General features: G+C 46.1%; 1 protein-coding gene and 1 long non-coding RNA gene across 4 annotated transcripts in view; one reads left to right on the top strand and one right to left on the bottom strand.

Annotated features, from left to right (window-relative positions):
• Positions 1–14,367, top strand: part of LOC117068802 — a 32,215-nt gene extending 17,848 nt beyond the window's left edge. Inside the window, exon 3 of the long non-coding RNA XR_004431240.1 lies at positions 14,154–14,367. This is a non-coding gene — a long non-coding RNA (uncharacterized LOC117068802). The remainder of the gene's footprint in view (positions 1–14,153) is intronic.
• Positions 1–16,850, bottom strand: part of HNF4A (hepatocyte nuclear factor 4 alpha) — a 77,279-nt gene that overhangs the window by 57,207 nt on the left and 3,222 nt on the right. The window lies entirely within an intron of this gene.

The raw sequence follows: 16,850 nt of genomic DNA, 5'->3' as shown, positions 1-16,850 counted from the left end.
ACCCCGTCTCTACTAAAAAATACAAAAACTAGCCGGGCGAGGTGGCGGGCGCCTGTAGTCCCAGCTACTCGGGAGGCTGAGGCAGGAGAATGGCGTAAACCCGGGAGGCGGAGCTTGCAGTGAGCTGAGATCCGGCCACTGCACTCCAGCCGGGCGACAGAGCGAGACTCCGCCTCAAAAACAAACAAACAAACAAACAAACAAACAACAGCCAAAGAAGGCATGGTCATTTAGTAAGATTTGATAAAACTGAGTGGCGGATACATCAATGTTCATAATATTATTCTCTATACTTTTCTGTACATTTGTAATATTTCTTACTTTAAAAAAAAAGGAGAAATGAGATTATTAAAAAAAGTCAACCGTCTTCCTACATACCAGCTACAGACAATTTGGTAGTATAATTTTAAAAATCATACAATTTGCACAATGATAACAATTTGCACAATGACAAGCAACTGTGGGAAAAAATCTAGAAACATATATATATATATATATTTTTTTTTTTTTTTTTTTCTTTGAGACAGAGTCTCACTCTGTTGCCCATGCTGGAGTGCACTGGCATGATCGCGGCTCACTGCAACCTCCACCTCCTGGGTTGAAGCAATTCCCCTGCCTCAGCCTCCTGAGTAGCTAGGATTACAGGTGCACACCACCACGCCCAGCAAATTTTTTTTTTGTATTTTTAGTAGAGACGGGGTTTCCCCATGTTGATCAGGCTGGTCTCAAACTCCTGACCTCGTGATCCGCCTGCCTCAACCTCCCAAAGTGCTGGGATTACAGGCATGAGCCACCACACCAGGCCCTAGAAACCTGTTTTTTAAAAGCAACTAGGAGTATATCTAAGATATAGCATTTCTCTGTCTGAGAGCAGGGAGAGCCTGCATAGATGGTAATGTCCTTCGAGGGGCTCTTGAAACTAATTCAGGGTATACACACTGAAGGCGTTTCTTGGAGTGGCCAAGGCATTGTCATGTGTTAAGAACTCCGAGAAGTTCTCTGACAATGAAATTTGTGCAGCTTTCTTTAATTCAGCACTTTCCAAACATCTAACAATAGAATCCTTCTTGTCTGAGGGGCCTTGCCTTAGGAAAGGCTACCCTAACAACCTCAAAGTTCCCTTCCAACTCCCACGGTCCACCATTCTAGTCTTGGCTCTGCCACTAACTTCCTGTATGACTTTGGCCGAATCACCTGTCCTCTTGGGGACTCAGTTTGTTAAGTTATTAACAGCTTGTGTGACAGAGCAAGACCCTGTCTAAAAAAAAAAAAAAAACTCCCTGGCAAAAAATTTATGACTAAATCCTCCAAATCAATCGCAACAAAACAAAAAATTGACAAGTGACACCTAATTAACCTAAAGAGCCTCTACACAGCAAAAGAAACTATCAACAGAGTAAACACGCAACCTACAGAATGGGAGAAAATATTTGCAAACTATGCATCCAACAAAGGTCTACAAGGAACTTAATTCTATAAGGAACTTAAACAATTCAACAAGCAAAAAACAAAGAACCCCAACAAAAAGTGGGTAGAGTACATGAACAGATACTTTTCAAAAGAAGATGTACAAGTGGCCAACAAAGATGAAAAAATGTTCAACATCACTAATCATCAGAAAAATGCAAATGAAATCATGAGATACCATCTCACACTAGTCAAAATGACTATTAAGTTTCTTTTTTTGTCCCCGCCCTTGATATCTGAAGAATGGCTATCATTAAAAAGTCAAAAAACAAAAAAACAAAAAAAACAGATGTTGGCACGGCTGTGGAAAAAAGGGAACACTTACACACTGTTGGTGGGAATGTAAATTAGTTCAGCCACTGTGGAAAGCTGTTTGGAGATTTCTCAAAGAACTTAAAACAGAACCACCATTCAATTTAGCAATTTCGTTATTTGGTATATAACCAAAGGAAAATGAATTGTTCTACCAAAAAGACACATGCACTCATATGTTCTACACAGCACTATTCACAATAGAAAGACATCAGCCAGGCATAGTGGCTCACGCCTGTAATCCCAGCCCTTTGGGAGGCCAAGGTGGGCAGATCACCTGAGGTCAGGAGTTCGAGACCAACCTGGCCAACATGGTAAAACTGTGTCTCTACTAAAAATACAAAAATTAGCCAGGCATGGTGGCACATGCCTGTAATCCCAGCTACTTGGGAGGCCGAGAGAGGAGAGTCTCTGGAACCCAGGAGGCAGAGGTTGCAGTGAGCTGAGATCACGCCACTGCTCTCCAGCCTGGGCGACAGAGTGAGACTCCAGCTCAAACAAAACAAAACAGTAGAAAGACAGGGAATCAACCTGAGTGCCCATCGACAGCGGAATGGATAAAGAAAATGTGGTACATATACACTATGGAATACTATGCAGCCATAACCAAGTTCAAGGATAGTGTCAAAAAAATAAAAACGAAAAAAGCGAACAAAATCGTGTCCTTTGCCACACCGTGAATGGAGCTGGAGGACATCATCCTAGGTGAATTAACACAGAAACAAAAAAACAAATATTGCATGTTCTCACTTGTAAGAGGAAGCTAATCACTGGGTACACCTGGACATCAAGAGCGGAACAACAGACACTGTAGACTTCTAGAGGAAGGGCAAGAGCTAAAAAACTGCCTGTTGGGTACTATGCTCACTACTTGGGTGATGCGCTCAATCATAGCCTAAACTTCAGTGTCACACAGTATAGCCACGTAACAAACCTGTACATGTACCCCCTGAATCTAAATTCAAAGTTTAGTTAAGGCCTGGCGCAGTGGCTCACACCTGTAATTCCAGCACTTTGGGAGGCTGAGGTGGGTGGATCACCAGAGGTCAGGAGTTTGAGACCAGCCTGGCCAACATGGTGAAACCCCACCTCTACTAAAAATACAAAAATCAGCCAGGCATGGTGGTACACACCTGTAGTCCCAGCTACTTGTGAAGCTTACGTGAGAGGATGGCTTGAGCCCAGGAATTTGAGGCTGTAGTGGGTTTTGACTATGCCACTGCACTCCCGCCTGGGTGACACAGCAAACCCTATATCTTAAAAACAAATCACATTTACTCCAAATGCCACTTTGGGCTCTTCATGATGGTAGCTGACATTTATAGAGCCTTTACGTGCAAAGCACAGTGCTAGGATATCACGTTTAACTTCTTGTTGAGGTAGAAATCAAGTCTATTCTTATCCTTATTTTACAGATGAGGAGACTGAGGATCAGAGAGGTAAAGTCACCTGTTCAAGGTCATACTGTGGATGTAGGTCTAACCCAAACCCTCCTGACTGCAGCACAAATTCTCAGCCACTACCATATTAGCCCCTTCATTTGAAGGTGTCTTTGTCAATTGCCAAGATTCCTTTTCCTCCTGGCCCCCTAAGTCTTCAGGATTCTCTCATCTCATCTCCCCAGAGAAGCCACGACACTATCTCCTCCAAAAACAAAGTCAGAGCCTTCACTGTAGACGGACCTGTGTTCTTCCCCAAACTCAGTCCACCTTGTCTCCAGAAAAACTCTATGACTCGCCCTGGAGAAGGGGACAGCGGAAAAGCCTCTCCCCACCAACTCCACCCCCCAAATTACTGGATTTGGGGTAAATTTACAGGCTGGAGACAGAAGAATGGATGTGTATTTAGCTTTCAAATTGACTATTGTTTTATGTGAATGTCTGATTAAAAAAAAACACAATGGCTGCCAGATGGGGGCTGGGAGTGAGATTTCCCATGTGCAGAATTCTAGAAGACATGCCTGGAGTTCTGGAGCCTGGATCCTCTGGACAGACAGGTGGCCAGGCAACCAGGGTGGAGACACCAAAGATAACTGTGGGGTGGGGAGAAGACCCCAGCCCAAGAGATTTGACTGGGGTTGGTCTATGCAAGAATGGAAAATGGAGGCAGGATGAGTTAGCAGCAAGCTTGTACACTGCTATAGAATCTGAGGGACCCGGCCAGTGCTGGCCAATAGAAATAGAATGTAAGCCATAGACATGATTTAAACTTTTCTTGTAGTCGCTTAAAAACATGGTAAATCTATGAAACAGAAGATTGCGCGTGCAAATAAGTGAACTTCGCTTTGGTCTCAGGGATCAGGGGTCCCACCCTCAAGTGCTCTCAATACCCAGAGAAGTAACTGAAATAAAAGGAACACACAGGGTGTGAGCAAAGTTCACACGTTCCTCTAAGAAAAACAATACTGCAAACATGGTGATTTCTGTTTATTAATAAGTTTCCATGTGGGGACACCAAGGAATAGTGGGGACTATGGCACGCGAATCTAAAGGAGCCCCGGGAGACTGTGGTTTCATAGGCATCAGGGTTGCCAGACCTTCACTTTTTTTAAAGGACGTGAAAGTTGGGATTTTTTTTTAATTTATTTTTTTGACAGGGTCTTGGCTCTGTCGCCCAGGCTGGAGTGCAGTGGCGATCTTGGCTCATGGCAATCTCCACCTCCCGGGTTCAAGAGATTCTCCTGCCCCAGCCTCCTGAGTAGCTGGGATTACAGGCGCACTCCAGCATACCTAGCTAATATCTGCATTTTTAGTAGAGATGGGATTTCCCATTGTTGGCCAAGCTGATCTAGAATTCCTGACCTCAAGTGATCTGCCCCTCAGCCTCCCAAAGTGCTGGGATTACAGGTGTGAGCCACCGGGCCCAGCCTCTAATTTTTGTATTTTTTGCAGAGATAGAATCTTGTTGTGTTCGAGACCAGCCTGGCCAACATGGTGAAACCCCATCTCTACTAAAAATACAAAAATTAGTTGGGCAGTAGTGGCATATGCCTGTAATCCCAGCTACTCGGGAGACTGAGGCAGGAGGAATTACTTGAACCCGGGAGGCGGAGGTTGCAGTGAGCCGAGATCGAAACATTTCACTCCAGCCTGGGCAACAAGATTGAGACTATGTCTCAAAAACAAAACAACAAAACAACAACAACAACAACAAAAACTGTTTGAAAGCTACTAATCTGCCCATGGCCTCTTAATTTACAAGTGAGAAAGCTAAGGCCTACAAATGGCAAGTACCTGAGATCCTGTGTGTGTCAAGACTAGAGCTGGGACCACAGCCTGGGTCTCCTTGCTCCCAGCACTGAGCCCTGCAGGCAGCTGAATCCTGCAGACAGCTTGGTTTGCCTGGGAAGCTGCCCAGGGAGCGCCCAGAGCTCCCTCCAGCTTCTCTGGCTCTGCCCAGGGCAGGGCTGCCTGCTCTCTCCCTCTCTCCCGCCTCCTCCGCCCTTCCTCATGCCTGTTTGAACAACTTTCTGACCTGCTCCTTCACAAACTCTCCTGGAGGTATGGCTGCCTCCACTGCTTGTCCCAGAGAATACAGAGGCGTTGGCAGCTTGGCGGCCCGGGTTCAGCCAGGCCCATGGCAGACAGTCATCAAACAGTGGCTGCCTGGGGAGAGGGAGACCTGTTTACCGAGGGCAAGGCCCAGGCAGAGGCTGCCGTTTTCTCCCTCCACCACTGGTCCGTCCAGCTGCTCACCTACTGACTCAGCTGTCCCCATCTGTATTTGCTCATTCTGCAAATATTTATGGAGTGCCTACTGTGTGCCAAGCACTGTTCTACGTGCTGGGGATACAGCAGGAGACAAGACAGCCTAACTCCCTGCTGTCATGGAACTTCTGTGAAGGAGACAGATGATAAACAGATCAAGGAATGCTTAATTTCAGTGCTGTAGAAGATAATGGAATTGCTAGCGAGGGATGGAGGTGGGGCAGGCTTAGATCTGGGCGTTCAAGGGGGGCTGCTCATAGAGGGAACAGCAAGAACAAAGGCCCAATGGCAGGAATGTGCTTGGTGTGACTGAAAGATTGTTAAAAGGCCAGTGTGGCTGACTGCAGTGAGCAAAGGGAGAAAGATGAGAGACTATCAGACAAAAGCCAGAGCCTGTGGCGGCCTTTTGGTCAAAGAAAAGAGCTCAGGGTCGGGCGCGGTGGCTCACATTTTACATTCAAGGAACTCTTTGCAGTTTGCAGGACACTCTTGCCTCTATCCCCTTGAGCAGCAGAGCTACTGTGAGGGGTAAATAGAACTAGCATTATTAAGTCCATTTTCAGAGGAGGATATGGATCCCAGAATGATACAGAAAATTCTACTGATCCCAGGAGTGCCCAGTGGTTCAGATAAAACCCATCTTCCTGACCGGGCCTGGGGCTCCCACTTGTAACCCCAGCACTTCGGGAGGCCGAGGTAGGCGGATCACTTGAGGTCAGGAGTTCAAGACCAGCCTGGCCAACATGGCGAAACCCCATCTCTACTAAAAATACAAAAATTAGCTGGGCGTGGTGAGGATGTAAACCTGTAATCCCAACTACTCAAGAAGCTGAGGCACGAGAATTGTTTGAAACCAGGAGGCGGAGGTTGCAGTGTGCCAAGATCACACCACTGCACTCCAACCTGGGCCACAGAGTGAGACCCTGTCTCAAAAAAAAAAAAAAAAATATATATATATATATATACACACACGCGCGCACACACACACACACACATATCTGTCTGTCTATCTATCTCTCTACCTATCTCTCTATCTATGTCTCAAAAAAAAAAAAAAAAGCCCGTTTTCCACCTAGGGAGGAAGAATTGGGGGATGCTGGACAACTGCGTGAAGGAGAGATAAACTCTCCTCTCATGTTTTGGGTTGATCAGTTAGTGTTGCCTTTTCTGATACAAGCCTTGGTGTTGAATTCTAGCTCTGCCTCTCATGCCCTGCTTGGTTCTGAGTAAGCTATTTAATCTCTCTGAGACTTTGTTTCTCTCCTGAGAAATGGGGATGATGACAGTACCTACCTCAGTAGATGGTTGTGAGGATTAAAGGAGTTATTTATTTATTTATTTATTGGAGAGACAGGGTCTCAGTTTGTTGCTCAGGCTGGTCTTGAACTCCTAACCTTAAGTGAGTCTCTTGCCTCAGCCTCCCAAAGTGCTGGGATTTAAGTGTGCGCCACCATGTCTGACCAAGGAGTTAATTTTTTTTTTTTTTTTTTTGAGATGGAGTGTCGCTCTGTCGCCAGGCTGGAGTGCAGTAGTGTGATCTTGGCTCACTGCAACCTCCACCTCCTGGGTTCCAGCGATTCTCCTGTCTCAGCCTCCCAAGTAGCTGGGACTACAGGCATGTTTCATGCCCAGCTAATTTTTGTAATTTTAGTAGAGATGGGATTTCACCATGTTGGCCAGGATGGTCTCGATCTCTTGACCTCGTCATCCGCCCGTCTCATCCTCTCAAAGTGCTGGGATTACAGGTGTTAGCCACTGTGCCCAGCCAAGGAGTTAATTTTTTTTTTTTTTTTGAGATGGAGTTTCACTCTTGTTGCCCAGGCTGGAGTGCAATGGCACGATTGTGGCTCACCGCAACCTCTGCCTCCCGGGTTCAAGCAATTCTCCTGCCTCAGTCTCCCGAGTAGCTGGGATTACAAGTATGTGCCACCATGCCTGGCTAATTTTGTATTTTTGGTAGAGATGGGGTTTCTCCATATTGGTCAGGCTGGTCTTGAACGCCTGACCTCAGGTGATCCGCCCACATTGGCCTCCCAAAGTGCTGGGATTACAGGTGTGAGCCACCATGCCCGGCCAGGAGTTGATTTTTATAAAGTGCTTAGAATAGTGCCTGGGCCATGGTATTATACAAGGATTTAACAGCCTAGCGCTAGAAAACAAATGAGCCGGGTCCCAGATCTGGGCCTTCTGATGCCAAGTTTAGTGTGTGACCCCCAAGCCCTAGACACTTGTATTCCTCTTCATACAATTGTTACCACTTCTGCCTATTACCTGTACTTTATTTATCTATAATTGTTTACTTGATATTTTCCTGTCTTTTGAAGACATAGATTAATTTTTTTTTTTTGAAACGGAGTCTGGCTCTGTCGCCCAGGCTGGAGTGCGGTGGCCGGATCTCAGCTCACTGCAAGCTCCGCCTCCTGGGTTCACGCCATTCTCCTGCCTCAGCCTCCCAAATAGCTGGGACTACAGGCTCCCGCCTCGTTGCCCGGCTAGTTTTTTGTATTCTTTAGTAGAGATGGGGTTTCACCGTATTAGCCAGGATGGTCTCGATCTCCTGACCTTGTGATCCGCCTGTCTCGGCCTCCCAAAGTGCTGGGATTACAGGCTTGAGCCACCGCTCCCGGCCTGAGACATAGATTAATTTTTAAAATATATTTTATATTAATGCTTTAATATGCTATGTATAAATTTTTCTAACATACAATAAATGCACAAAGATTTAAAACTGTTTGTCTGTGGACTACCTAAAATCGGCCCCTGAACTTTGTGGGTTCACCTTATACAAAGTATGCTGTTTGTTTTTTTTTTCTCTTTTTGAGACAGGGTCTCACTCTGTTGCCCAGGCTGGAGTACAGTGGCATGATCTTGGCTCACTGCAATCTCCACCTCCTGGGTTTAAGAGATTCTCCTGCCTCAGCCTCTGGAGTAGCTGGGATCACAGGTGCACACCATGCCCAGCTAATTTTTGAATTTTTAGTAGAGATGGGATTTCACCATGTTGGCCAGGCTGATCTTGAACTCCTGACCTCAAGTGATCCACCCACCTCAGGCTCCCAAAGTGCTGGGATTATAGGCGTGTACCACTGCGCCCGACCCATAGAGACATTTTGAGAATTAGGAGTTAATATATATAAAACCCTAGTTAGTACTCCATAAATTTTTGTTATTATCACAACCACAAGCACAAATCCATAAATATATGTAAATAAAACAAAAATTTCCAAAATATATGTATCTTACTCTTACTATATGGAATGCTCTATGATATTTTCTTTTGTTAAAATGTAAAATTTCATAAAGTGATACATTGATGATTTGTACCTTTTTCTGTGTTGAATGTTATACTTCAGTAAAAATATTTTTTAAGGCCAGGTGTGGTGGCGATTTTTCTGCCTTGGCCTCCCAAAGCATTAGGATTATGCTCTGTCACTCAGGCTGGAGTGTGGTGGTGTAATCTCAGCTCACTGCAACCTTCACCTCTCGGGCTCAAGCATCCTCTTGTCTCAGCCTCCCGAGTAGGTAGGACTACAGGTGTGTACCACCATGCCCAGCTAATTTTTGTGTCTTTTGTAGAGGTGGGTTTTTGCCATATTGCCCAGGCTGGTCTTGAACTCCTGGGGTCAAGTGATTCACCCACCTCAGCCTCCCAAAGTGCTGGGATTACAGGCATGAGCCACTGTGTCCGGCCAAATCTTACTTCAGTTATATCTTACTGTTTTATTCTATTTATAGGTCTAGCAAATTTTGAAAATTTCATTTTCTCCAATATTTTACTTTGAAAAATTTCAAACTTTAACTAAAGTTTGAAAGACTAGTATAGTGAGCACTGATGTATCCTTTCACCTAAATTCACCAACTGGTTGCATTCTGTCACAGTTGCTTTATTGCTATCTCTGTGTCTATCTATGCGCTTTTTTATGGAAACATTTTATCTAAAAAAAAATGTAAAGGCCAGGTGTGGTGGCTCACACCTGTAATCCTGGCATTTTGGGAGGCTGCTGCAGGAAGATCGCTTGAGGACAAGAGTAGGAGACCAGCCTGTGCAACACAGCAACACCTGTCACTACAAAAAAATAAAAATAAAAAAATTAGCTGGGCATGGTGGCATGCACCTGTGGTCCCAGCTACTTGGGAGGCTTAGGTGGAAGGATTGCTTGAGCTTGGGAGGTCGAGGCTGCAGTGAACCATGGTTGTGGCTCACTCTAGCCCACGTGACAGAGCAAGACCCTGTTTCAAAACAACAAAACAAAAACAAACCGAAAAAAAAAAGATAATTTTTAAAATAGTATATTTACACTTGTTATACATATTTTACATGTGTGTGTGTGGAGGGATGTGTGAGCATGACCCTATGGCAGAGACAATCAACTGTGTACCAACGAATTCATGCTCCCCTTTCTGAACTTTAGAGCTAGGCCCGCCCAGCTACAACCACATCTTCCAGACCCCTTTGCATTTGGCAAGGGCCATGTGACTAGTTCTCACCAATGGAATGTGAGTAGAAGTGAAAGTGGGCTAGGGTGACTTTAGGGGTCCCTGGATGACTATGCCACAGAGGTCAAAAAACTTCTAACCTAAAGTTTGCGTTTGCTTGTTACATAAACTAGATTGCCTGAACTAATACAACCCCAACAAATTGAATGACCAGCCGGGCATGGTGGCTCACGCCTGTAATCCCAGCACTTTGGGAGGTCGAGGCAGGTGGATCACGAGGTCAGGTGTTCAAGACCAGCCTGGCCAAGATGGTGAAAGCCCGTCTCTAGTAAAAATACACCAAGTAGCTGGGCGTGGTGGCGGGCACCTGTAATCCCAGCTACTCAGCAAGCTGAGGCAGAGAATTGCTTGAACCCAGGAGGTGGAGGTTGCAGTGAGCCAAGATCGTGCCACTGCACTCCAGCCTGGGTGACAGAGCGAGACTCCATCTAGAAAAAAAAAAAAAGAAAAAAAATTACATGACCAATTCCTGGGTTAAGATTGCAGTTTGAAACACACTGGTGTGGTCTTCTGATTTTCCAAGTAGTTTTGAACTGTGGAGACCCCCCAAATAAATATTTCATTTAAAAGTCAAAACAGAGTGCTGGGTGCAGTGGCATGAGCACATAATCCCAGGGGCTGGGAGGCTGAGGTGGGAGGATTGCTTGAGCCCAGGAATTTGAGGCTAGCCTGGGCAACATAGTGAGACCCCTGTCTCTAAAATAAAATAAAGAGAAATATACAAAAGTCAAAAAGAAGTGTCTCTGATGGAGCCAGAGGTAAAGGGTGGGGGGAGGCTAAGCCCTAGTCCATTTGAACACGTCGCTACCCACATTACCCTCAAAGTGAACCCTGCAGCATCTTTCCTGACTCTTAGGACCCAGGGAATACTGTGTGACGACCGCTGAGCCAGGTGGTTGTCATACCTCCTTTTCTCAGAAGAGGAAATGGAGGCTGGGTGCTGTGGCTCACACCTGTAATCCCAGCACTTTAGGAGGCCGAGGTGGGAGGATCACAAGAGGCCAGGAGTCCAGCCTGGCCAACATGGTGAAACCCCATCTCTACCAAAACTACAAAAATTTGTCAGGTGTGGTGGTGCGCACATGTAATCCCATCTACTTTGGAGGGTGAGGCAGTAGAATTGCTTAAACCCGGGAGGTGGAGGTTGCAGTGAGCAGAGATAGAGCCACTGGGTGACATTGAGACTCTGTCTCAAAAAAAAAAAAAAAAGAAGATGGAGAAACAGCAGGAGGACTTGAGTGAGGTCACAAACAGCCACCTAGGGTCAGGGCCAGAGCCATCTCCCAGGTCTCTGATGAGGGTAGGTCTGTCCCCTCCCTTTCTATGCCTCTCATCTGCCTCCTCATCTGTGAAGGAGCCACACGGTCCTCTTGTAACATCTATGAACCAGCACCCCCAAAAGGAGACCCTGGGAATCCCAGGGCCCCAGAAGGCTCTTAACAAAGCCTTGTCCTAACTCTCCAGCCAGAGACAGGTGCATCCTGGGGCCAGTTATCTATTCCTTATTCACCTCTGCGGTTTGTACCACAGAGATGCTGTTTCTACAACAACGCTAGCACCTAGTAAGCATCCAATCCTTTGCATATAGTAGGTGCACACTCTATAGGTGTAATAATAATAATAGTTCAAATTCACATAGCACTTTCTATGTGTTAGACATTCAGCGCTTTACAAATATTGATTTTGTTTATTTCTCACCACAACCCTATGAAGTAAATGGTATTATCATCAGCCCCATTTGACAGATGAAGAAACTGAGGCAAAAAAGATGGAATCGGTCGGGCACAGTGGCTCAGGCCTGTAATCACTTGAATCATCAGGTGGGTAGATCACTTGAAGTCAGGAGCTCAAAACTAGCCTGGTGAACACAGTGAAACCCCATCTCTTCTAAAAATACAAAAAATCAGCCAGGCATGGTGGCAGGCACCTGTAATCTCAGCTACTCAGGAGGCTGAGGCAGGAGAATGGTTTGAACCCAGGAGGCAGAGGTTGCAGTGAGCCAGGATCGTACCATTGCACTCCAGCCTGGGCAACAGAGCAAGAGTCCGTCTCAAAAAAAAAAAAAAAAAAAAAGATTGAGTCATTTACTTGAGGTCACACAGCTAGTAGGTGGTAGTTGAACCCAGGCAGCCTGACTTGAGCTGCTAACCACTACGGTACCCAGCCCCCTTGGATGTTATTATGACGTGATAACTGAAAGAATGAAGATTTGGTGTCGGAGTAGAGTTTAATCACCTATTTGCTGGGTGATGCAGGGAAACACAACTTAACAACTCTGAATCTCAATTTCCTTGTTTACAAAATGGAGGTAATACTTCCTACTTGGATGGGTTATTGCGAAAAAGGCTTAAAAGTGAGAAAACATCAAAGAAACATCGAAAAAGGCTTAAAAGTGAGAAAACATCAAAGAAAACATCGTGCCCATTACATAAAAGGAGCTTAAATGAAAACAAATTTCCTTCCTTATCATCGACCCATCCTTATGCTACATGGCATATGAGTTAGGAAAAACGGAAGGTGCAATTCCCTCACTTAAGCATCTCAGCAGGCTTTTTTTTTTTTTTTTTTTTAAAGACAAGTTTCCCTCTGTTGCCCAGGTTGGAGTGCAGTGGTGCAATCTCGGCTCACTGCAACCTCCACCAACTGGGTTCAAGTGATTCTCTTGCCTCAGCCTCCTGAGTAGCTGGGATTACAGGCACCTGGCACCACGTCCGGCTAATTTTTCGGTTTCACCATGTTGGCCAGGCTGGTCTCGAACTCCTGACCTCAAGTGATCCACTCGCCTCAGCCTCCCAAAGTGCTGGGATTACAGGCGTGTAATCCACCATGAGCCACTGTGCCCAGCCTCAGCATGCTTTTAGGAGCAAGAATGATCAATCATGAAACAACCAGACAAGTCTCAAGATACTTTCAGTAAAGGACGGAATTAATTGCAGTCAAATACAAGTAAAATCAGAGCGGTGTGTGGCCAGGCTCCGGGCCTTTTCGTATGCTGTTCCCTCAGCTGGGAACACTCTTCTCCACCATCTCTTCTCCCAGCTAACTCCTGAGAAACCTAGGTTCCAGCTTAGATATCAGTCTACTCCTCCAAGGTCAAGGAGTCTGCGACCCCTTCCCCTTCTCCTAAGTCCCTCTGTATCCCATGGTGCCTTCTCTGTCCCTATCATGGCACTCTGTCTTTGGTTGCTGCTGGCTTGTCTGTCTACCCGCCAAATTGGGTACCGTTTAAGATCTGAAGCAAAGTTGTTTTTTTGTTTTCATTTGTTTGTTTGCTTGTTTTGTTTTGTTTTGATTTTTTTGAGACAGAGTCTGACTCTTGTCGCCCAGGCTAGAGTGCAGTGCCGTGATCTTGGCTCGCTGCAACCTCAGCCTCCTGGGTTCAAGTGATTCTCTTGCCTCAGCCTCCCAAGTAGCTGGGATTACAGAGGCCCAACAACATGTCTGGCTAATTTTTGTATTTTTAATAGAGCCAGGGTTTCACCAGGTTGACCAGGCTGGTCTTTGACCTCAGGTGATCCACCCACCTCAGCCTCCCAAAGTGCTGGGATTACAGGCGTGAGCCACCACATGAAACAGAGTTTTATCCTCCTGTGTTCCCCCAGTGCCTTACAAAATGCCTTAAATACCATAAGCCTCCAGTGGAAGTTTGTTGAAGAAATGAACAAATGAACAATGAATTAATGAATACGGGAGGCTTCTGGGTGGAGGCAAAATGCACTCTGGGTATCTAGTTCCTCTGTTTACTAAATGGGACAAAATGAGGCAATGGTTTCCATACCTCAACTGAACTGCATACCCTAAATCACATAAGGAGCTCAAAAAATGACAGATTCTTGGAACTCACCCCAGGAGACTCTGATTCACTGGGTCTGGAGTGGAGCCCCACAATTTGTTTTAAAAAGTTTCCTATGTGCAACCAGGTTTGTGAATCATAGGAGCTGAAGACTGAATTGAGGTAGGATGGGAAGGTGATGTGGGAGGGAAGATTGGGGAAGGGCTGGAGAGGGGCCATATTTTGAGAATGAAGGGTGGGAACTGCCATAGCCTGATATTGGACACAGTCCCATAGCCAGCCAGCTTCTGGGGTCCTACTCGACTGTGGGCCTATCCAGCCTTCACGAGGACACAGCATATTTGTTATAGCTTCTATTACCTTTTCTCTTTCATTAGCTCATGGGATCTTCACAACAACCAAGGTTCATTTGATGGGTGAAGAAATCGAGGAACAGAGAAATGAAGCAAAGCACCATCGTCACAGAGCTCCAAGGGGCGGAGCCACATCACCAAACTGTCTCCGACAATGGCCTCTGATTGGTCCTCAAGCTGATGCTATTGGTCAAAGGGACTAGGCCTACATAGCTGGAAAAATTAGGCTCACCTGGCACTGAAAAACAGATATGCAGTATTGCCCTGATGGAAGATTGTTGACATCCCCTATCTCTTCACTTGTCCTGTCTAGAGCACTTGAAGGTGCTGCTATTCCAGGCCACCTCAGCCCACCCCTTCTTATCCAGCCATCCATCCATCCATCCACCACCTTTTCATCTCCCCACTCATCACATCATTTGTCCATCCATCCTTCCCCTAACCACCTACCCTTCCTACAAGGAGATTCGAGGTACTTACAGAAATGAGCAACTACCAAAGAAGCAAAATAAACAAACAACCAAGGGAAACTTGTTGAAAGGAAAATAAGGATAGAAAAGTAATAAGGCCAGGAGTCAGGTTAGCACACAGATATGTATGCTTAGCATCTCATCCTCACAGTTACTCAGGGTAGTCCCGGATTGGCACTGAGCAAGGTCCTGGCACTCAAAGCAGAGCACCACAAGAGTCACAGTCTACTCTACTCCACTGTGGTAGACACTCCCTAGAACTACCTTGTTCTCCTATAACACCCTGGGGTTATATGTGCTCCAGGGTACATTTGGCTTTCTGGAGACATTTTTCATTGGCAAAGCTGATGGGGAGAGATGTTACTGGCATCTAGGGAGTAGAGTAGAGGCCAGGGATGCTGCTTACCATCCTATAATGCACAGGACAGCCCCCCACCACAGAGAATCTACCAGGCCAAAATTTCAACAGTGCTAAGGCTGAGAAACTCACTTATACCAGAGCCTCAGTTCTGTTTGAAGCAGGAGTGTGCCACACCCCAAGAGAAAAATCACTGGTCTAGGCCCGTCTTGGCTTTCCCATCTCTTCCCACTACATACTTATCTTCCCAGTTATCCTTGAACTAGGAGAGTCTGCCAGGAGGTTTCTGGGGAAGTTTTGCTTTTGGATAAAAGAAACAAGGGCACTGAGGAAAACCTCTTCTCCTCCTGCCTCCAGCTTCAGACACGTAAGTGCAGACATAACAACTGATGCTGGGAGAGCCAGCTTGGGTTATAATGGGGCAAATACAAGGGCCAAAGCCAACGCAGTGAGGAGGGCAGAGAGGAAGGAAGGGAAGAGAGTGGGATCTGGCTGACATTGATGATCATCGCTGTAGCGCTGTTTTAAGCCCATCATTTCACTCATCCAACAAATGCTTATTGAGCATTTCTTCTGTGCCAGTCACCATGTGAGACATTGTGAGACAAACAAGGCTGAATAAACTACTCAAGTCCCAGAGCTCACAGAGTTTATAGTCTGGTGGGAGAGCCAGACACCACAATTCACACCAGCAACTATCTGATCAGAGCGATGACGAGAACCACAAAGCCAAATCCAGTGTGCCGTGGAAGCACCAGTCCACAATTCACACCAGCAACTATCTGATCAGAGCAATGATGAGAACTGCAAAGCCAAATCCAGTGTGCTGTGGAAGCACCGGAAGTCCACAATTCACACCAGCAACTATCTGATCAGAGTGATGATGACAACCGCAAGGCCAAATCCAGTGTGCCGTAGAAGCACTGGAAGCCCACAATTCACACCAGCAACTGTCTGATCAGAGTGATGACGAGAACCGCAAGGCCAAATCCAGTGTGCCGTGGAAGCACTGGAAGTCCACAGTTCACACCAGCAACTATCTGATCAGAGCCATGACGAGAACTGCAAAGCCAAATCCAGCGTGCCGTGGAAGCACTGGAAGTCCAGGGAGGGCCAAGTCCGCCCAGCATCACCACACCAAAGAGCAGCTCTTTAGCATCCTGCTAAAGCTCAAAAACATGAAACCACAATGAGGATGTCTTGCGTGCTTTCTCTGGACCCAGCACTGTTCTAAGCACTCATGGGTTCTTCCATTTGATCCTCACAACAGCCATGTCTCCCTCTGTCTCTAACTGAGGCTCTGCTATGTGCCATGTCCCTGACTCACCAATGCACCTCTACTATAGTCGTCTTAGAAGATGATTAATGTTATCCCCATTAGGGAACCCCAGAAGAAGTTTTTTTATTTTTTTGTTTTTGTTTTTTTGTTTGTTTTTTGTTTTGTTGTTTTGTTTTTTTGAGACAGAGTTTTGCTCTCTTGCCCAAGCTGGAGTGGCAGTGGCAGTGGCATGATTTTGGCTTAATGCAAACTCCACCTCCCAGGTTCAAGTGAGTCTCATGCCTCAGTCTCCCGAGTAGCTCGAATTACAGGCGCGTGCCATCATGCCTGGCTTATTTTTGTATTTTTAGTAGAGACAGGGTTTTGCCATGTTGGCCAGGCTGGTCTCAAACTTCTAACCTCGAGTTATCTGCCCACCTCAGCCTCCCAAAGTGCTGGGATTACAGGTGTGAGCCACTGCGCCCAGCCTGGGAGAGGGGATTTGTTTCCTCGGAGCACTTGTTTCTTTTTTTTTTTTTTTTTTGAGGCGGTGTCTCGCTCTGTCGCCCGGACTGGAGTGCAGTGGCCGGATCTCAGCTCACTGCAAGCTCCGCCTCCCGGGTTCACGCCATTCT

The sequence above is a fragment of the Trachypithecus francoisi genome, unplaced genomic scaffold (genome assembly GCF_009764315.1).
Source record: "Trachypithecus francoisi isolate TF-2019V2 unplaced genomic scaffold, Tfra_2.0 Lachesis_group21, whole genome shotgun sequence".
In the NCBI taxonomy this organism is placed as follows: domain Eukaryota; kingdom Metazoa; phylum Chordata; class Mammalia; order Primates; family Cercopithecidae; genus Trachypithecus; species Trachypithecus francoisi.
This window is presented reverse-complemented; position numbering and strand designations above follow the sequence as displayed.